A 6,519-nucleotide genomic window follows, 5' to 3' on the forward strand; every position below is an offset into this window, starting at 1 on the left:
GACAGACATCCCCATCCCCTCCTGGGACAGCCATCCCCATCCCCTGCTGGGACAGACATCCCCATCCCCTGCTGGGACAGACATCCCCATCCCCTGCTGGGACAGACATCCCCATCCCCTGCTCCCTCTGGAAGCTGCTGGAGGTGTCAGGGCTGCTTGCAGCCACACAGATCTCCTGTGAGTGATCTGGGCCAGTGAGAGCAGATTTGGGGCAGCCAAAGCCCGGTTTGCTCCCTGCTGGCACCGAGGTGGGGTGGAAATTCCTGTTTCCCATACTTTGAATGCTCTCTGCAGTTGGAAACTATGAGCTCATGGCTCTATACATAGGCACTGGAAAAACGAGTCTGCCTCCCTTTGCTGCTTGGACCACGCCAAAATCAAAGGGATTTGGGCATATCAGAGCCCCAGCTCTGTCAGCAGTTTCACTCTTTCCCAGGCCTGGCTCTCCCCAGTGCCTTTCCCTCACTTCCAGCAGCAGAACATTTCCTGAGGGACAAGGCTGAGTCTGACAGTGCCTGAAGGACAAGAAATCAAATTCATGGGTGAAGCAAATCCCTAAACACTGCCTGCATTTTCTTTCCCTAGGTTTTAACAAGTGCAGCTCATGGCCAGTGGTTCAGTCCCCTCAAGTCAAGGCTCCAGGATCCTCAGATCCAAGCAGGAAAGTGGCTCCAGGCTCAGCTCCTCTCCAGAGACCACAGATGAAACTTTCCCTGTGCTGAGGTTGGTGGCTGCCAGTGACCAAAGGATATTTCTGACCCAGAGGAGGACACAGCCCTCGCTGAAGGGTTTGGGGTGGCCAAGGTCCCTTCCCTGCAACCCCAGCAGCATCTGGGAAGAGCTTTGAAGCCTTTGGCAAAGACAGGAGGATGCAGAGACAGCCCTGGAGCTCCACATTAGCACCCAAACCTTCCCCTGGCCGGGTGTGGAGGAGGGACAATGAGCTATGTGAAAGTGTTTCTTTTCAAAGCACATTTCAAGCCACAAGGTTGCTCCACATCTGAGCCTGGTGCCAGGCAAAAAATCACTACAGGTCCCAATATTTCCATATCAAATCCACTCTGCAGTTCCCTGGATGCTGAATGATGAACCAGGAGTGTTTCAGTCCACATCCCTGCCCTCAGCTGGGATCAGGAGCCTGGGGAGAGAATCCCAGGTGGAATTTTGGTGGCAGCTTTGCCATGCAGGCACAACCCTCAGCGTGGCAGGGTTGGGCTGGGTGAGGTCTGTGCCTTGGGAATTGTGTCAATGAGCCATTGCCACCAGCTGCTGAGGGCCCACCATGCCTGTGTCCATGCTCTCCTGTCCCAGAGCTGTGAATGCTCCATGGAAGGGTGCCTGTGCTGGGTGCTGGCCCTGCCCAGTGGCCCCAGTGTGTCCCAGGGCAGGGCAGGGCAGAGGGAAAGGGAGGCTGCCTCCTCCATCCTTCCCACACTGGATCCTCTTACACCCTTTCCCCATCTCTCTGGGGTTGCCTGGTGCCTGCCCCATCCCTCCCAGCTCACACCCAGTCCTCCCAAACCCCCTCAGCTTTTCCCCTGGCCATGTTCAACCTGCAAACCTGAGGTTTTATAGGAGTTTCTGCTCAACTCATTCTCCTCCCACCTTTCCCAGCCCCAGCTCAAACACAGCGAGTGTTGGCATTGCTGGCAATGAGGTGAAGGCAGAAGAAGAGTAAATCCATGTTTGATCCCAGCCCAGGGAGACATTCCCAGCTGAATAAGAATCTCAGTGAAGAAAAATTAATTTTCCAGGGCTGCACTGGTGGTGGAAGGCCCAAGAGTCCTGGGCCCTGGGTTATATCCACTTGCATGCTGTCAAAATAAACTCAAACAGCTGGAAAAACTGGAAAACTTCAAGGGAATCCAAGATTTTTAAAAGGAACACAAGCTTATCCATCTTCCCCCGAGCTTGCTTTTCTTGAATTAGAGTGGGAAAATCAGCGCTTTTCTCCTTCTGGGGGTGTCCATCCTGCTCCTCGGGCACCTGGCAGGAGGGAGCCGCTTTAGCCCGAAATGCACAACGAGAGCTCCTGGTTCCGCTGCTCCTCCGTGGTTTCCGTGACCGGGAGATGGAGCTCTCGGATGTGCTTTGGCACCACAGAACAGGAGGCTGGGCCCGGGGTGCCGAGGCGAGGAGGTGACAGTGCCCATCAGCTGGGGTGCTGCCCCTTCCCACCGGGATCGATGGGATCTGCTCTTCCTCCCGCCGCTCCCGGGGGTGAACGCTCATCCCACACCGAGGAACAGCTGGATGTGACCCCAAACCCTGCTGTGATCCTGTCAGAGGCTGCAGAGGGACCCGTGTGGTGACACAGCCCTGACCTTCCCCTGCCTCCCTGCTGCTGCCACCAAATCCCCTCGGGATGGCCCTGGGTCCAGTTCTGACACCGAATATCGGGGATTGCTCCCATCCAGCCGCACAGCCCCAGGGCATCTCCCGGCTCCAGGGGCTCCTTCAGCAGCTGTTCCCCCCAAAGGTGTTCTCCTCACCTCGGAGCTGCCTCCAGCCAGTCTGGGGCAGCCCAAGCGCAGCCCCCGAGGGGCTGAGCGGCCCCACGAGCCCCCTGCATGTGTCAGGGGATCTGTCCCCCTGCCCTGGCCCTGGGCTCCCTCCCGAACATTCCCCCTGCTCCCCGTCCCTCCGGGCTCCCAGCGGGATGGAGAGGCCGCAGTGGGAGCCCCGTGTGCCTGTCGGGGGAACAATGCGGCTTTGAGCCGCGGGCAGATGCTCAGGGACAAGAAGGGACTGTTCAGCAGCGGCAGCTGGGGCTGGCAGCTCCCTCTCCCTGCACCGGGGCTCAGGCTGCTCCTGCCCAGCCCCAAACCCTGCAGCCTCTTCCGAGGGCCACCATGGGGAGCAGCAAATCCCACCCGAGGGGAGCCCAGCACCAAACCCTGCCATCACACACGGCCGGATTGTCCCCCTGCTTGTCCCCCTGCCCCGCTGCCCCTTTGGGGAATGACAGCAGCCCAATGGGACCCTGCCACCCCACGTTGTGTCCCCAGTGTCCCCTGCCCAGAGGGGACTGCCTGACCCCCCCTCCCACCATCCCTTCTGGCTGCCTTCTCACAGGCAGCTCACTCGAGCCTTATTCCAGGAGGGAAGGCATAGAAACCCCACAATTCCAAGAGAAGACCTACTGGAATTGGGGATTTGGAACCTTTTACCCAAATGGGATGCTCCCTGTGGTTTAGGCTGCCCAGTGGTGCCGTGGTTTGGGTTTTTCCTTCTAGCCTGGCTCCTGCAGGGCTGGGATTGCAGAGGTGCTGCTGCCTTTAATGGGAGCATGTGCAGGCCAACTTCTCACCCTACAGCACCTCTGGAGCAGCACAGAAAGAAAAGGTTCAGTAATACCAAACACTACATTTGGGTTCATTTAATGATTTTTTCAATCATTTGACAAAGCAATACTGTGAGTGGAGAGCTTGCAGGCAGAGCTGCTCCACCACCTCCAGGATCACTCAGTGACCAAGTGGGTTCTTGAGAGGAGGATGCTCAGCACAAAGTGCAGCAGCCCAGCCCTGGTGGCAGAAGGCAGGAGGGGTCTGTCCCATGGGGTCTGCTGTGCATTTTGGCTGCCTGCAGTCAAAAAAAGGGAAAGATAACCTGCTGGACATGGGGAAGAATTTCTACAGTGAAAGGGTGGTCAGGCATTGGAACAGAATGCTCAGGGAATCAGTGGAATCATCACCCTTGGAGGTGTCCAGGGAACACCTGGATGTGGCACCGAGTGCCCCGGGCTGGTGACAAGGTGACAAGGGCTTGGGCACAGCTTGCATTCGATGGTCTTGGACAACCCTCCAGGACAGGGATTAGCGAGGAAATCCCTGCTTTTCTCCGAACACCAGTCCCACTGGTCATTCCCCCACCCCCAGAACCTCCACCAGTGCCTCTCCGAGGTAATTCCCAGGTGTAACTGCACCTTGAAGGGCCCCACGTCTGGATCCATAATTCCCAGCCCAGAACTGATCCCCCAGGGCCCCGCTCCCACCCTCCCGGGTCTCCCTGCAGCAGGACAAAGCCACCCTGCCCGCAAATCCTCCCAGCCACACACGGACTGTGGGACACCCCCAGCTAATTCCCACACCGGCTTCCCCCGGCCCTGGGAGTGGGAATTCCTTTCTCTGGAATGCGAGTCTCTGGCTGGCCGTTCCGGGAGGGGTTTTTGGTGGGGAAGCCGCGGGTGCAGCAGGAGCCGCATTGTGCGGCCGCTAATGCTGAGTGACTGCTCCTTTGTGCTGCCGGCCCGCGGCGGCCGCATGGGAACAGCCCCGCACACAATGCGGGGCAGCCGGGGCTGACCTCGGAGCAAACATTGACTTAAACCCGCTGTTAACCAGCCGGGCACCCCGCACCCCTGGGAAACGCCAGCGCCAGCGCCGAGCCTTTGTCACCGGCGGCTGGGACAGAGACGGCTCGGAAATGCGGCTTTGATGGAGCTGCTGGCATCCGTGCCTGGTCCTGGGAAAAGAGGCACAGGTTGGGGTTTAAAGGATCCCACTGGAGAGAAAAGAAACCAGGGGTGTGCTGCTCCCTGGGTCACTGGTAAATTAATTCCTTGGGGAATTAATTTAGGATTGAATAGACACAGCCTTGGTTTATTTATAAAGATCTCATTCACAGAGCTCATTTCCAGCTGCCTTCCAAGTCAGGATCTGTGTTCTGATTATGGGATGGCTGCAGGTCCATGCACATCCAGCATGGAGCATTATCCAGCAGAGCGAGGCACCCCAAAGCTCCTGGCACGGAGCAGCACTGACCCCTTGTTCCCATGGACAAACAGCCAGAGGTGCAGACAGATGTGCAGAGAGCGCCCTCTCAGCTCCACAGCTCCCCAGTGACACCTCATTCCCTCGAAGGGACACCTCTGTCCCCTCGGAGGGGCTGCTCTGTCACTGCAGAGAGAGGAGAAAGCTGCAGCAAGACCATGTGGGACTCACATGGCAAATAGTGCACGACATTTCCTTATGGCTTCTGAAGTGCAGTGGGAAAACTGGGCACCCAGCCTGCTCCAGAGCACAGGGATGGGTGCCCAGCCTCACTCAGAGCACAGAGATGGGAGCTCAGCCTCATTCAGAGCACAGGGATGGGTGCCCAGCCTCACTCAGAGCACAGGGATGGGTGCCCAGCCTGCCCCAGAGCACAGGGATGGGAGCTCAGCCTCACTCGGAGCACAGGGATGGGAGCTCAGCCTCACTCAGAGCACAGGGATGGGAGCTCAGCCTCACTCGGAGCACAGGGATGGGAGCTCAGCCTCACTCAGAGCACAGGGATGGGTGCTCAGCCTCACTCAGAGCACAGGGATGGGAGCCCAGCCTCACTTAAGGCTCAGCACCACCAGCTCTGCCTCTTCCCGACTTGGAGCAGCTCAGAGCTGGATCCTAGGAAAGGAGATACTGTCCCAGATAGTGCACAGCCACCTCGATGTCCCTCCCTGCCTTCCAGAGAGGGTGTCAGCAAGCCAAGGGGATGGTCAGTGGAAGGGAGGAGGTGAGAGGTGGGTGGATTGGTCCAGGCTGTGGCAGCACCAGCCTCTGGGAGCAGAGATCACAGGGAAGGTGCACTGGGAGCAGGGCTCTGCTCCCAGGAAGGATGAGGCGGCTCCAAGGGCAGTTTGTCACCAAAGGATGACTGCTCAGGACGCTGCGGCTTCCCCTCCTGGCACAGACTCTAATTCAGGTGTCTCGGGGCCGTGCTGTGCTGCACGTCCCGGCCCGGTGCTCTGACGTGGCTCAGCAGCATTTGTGGCCTTGTGCAACACCCAGGTCACACAGGGTGACCCAGAAAGGCCCGTGCAGGTGTCAGGGGACAGCCACGGCTGGCTGGACACCCGGCTGGGGAGAGGCTCTTCATCCTCGGGTCGTCTGCAGTAATCCATTGGAAATGCAGGAAAAGCACGGATAATCCCATGTACAAAGGGATGGGACACGGCTATGGGGACAGAGCACGGTGGCACCGTGCCCACGGAGGACCCCAGCTGTCCCAGCTGTCCCAGATGCGCTTTGGGACACGGCCCCCGCCGGCAGCAGCGGCCCGCGGCAAGGGAAGCACGAGGGTTAATGACAGCCCGGACAGCTAATTACAGGGCAGGAACGAAACACGCAAAGCCAGCTCGAGTATCGGGGCAGTGCCAGGGAGCCGCGGGCCGGCTGCGGGGCAGGGTCCGCCCGGGAAGCCGTGCGGGGGAACCGGAGCATCCCGGGGACTGCGGGACACGCCGGGCACGGGGCGGCCGTGGGGCAGCGGGGGAGCCCCGCCAGTGGGGCACGAGAAAACGGGGAATGACAAAGCCACCATGGACAGGGACGGCCGTGGAGGCTGACAGCTCTCCGAAGCTCAGCTCGGGGCCACCGGGGGTCCCTGTGGGAGCTCCGAAATCCTCTGTTCACAGAGTTCCCTGCTCCATGGACAGAGAAGCTGTGCGGGGAGCGAGGCAGCGGGACCGGGATGCGGAGGAAAGAGGCGGAGCTGTCCCTGCCCGCTCCAGGGATCACCCGGAGGGATGGATGTCCTGGG

Source organism: Parus major, chromosome 18, assembly GCF_001522545.3.
Source record: "Parus major isolate Abel chromosome 18, Parus_major1.1, whole genome shotgun sequence".
Taxonomy (NCBI): Eukaryota; Metazoa; Chordata; class Aves; order Passeriformes; family Paridae; genus Parus; species Parus major.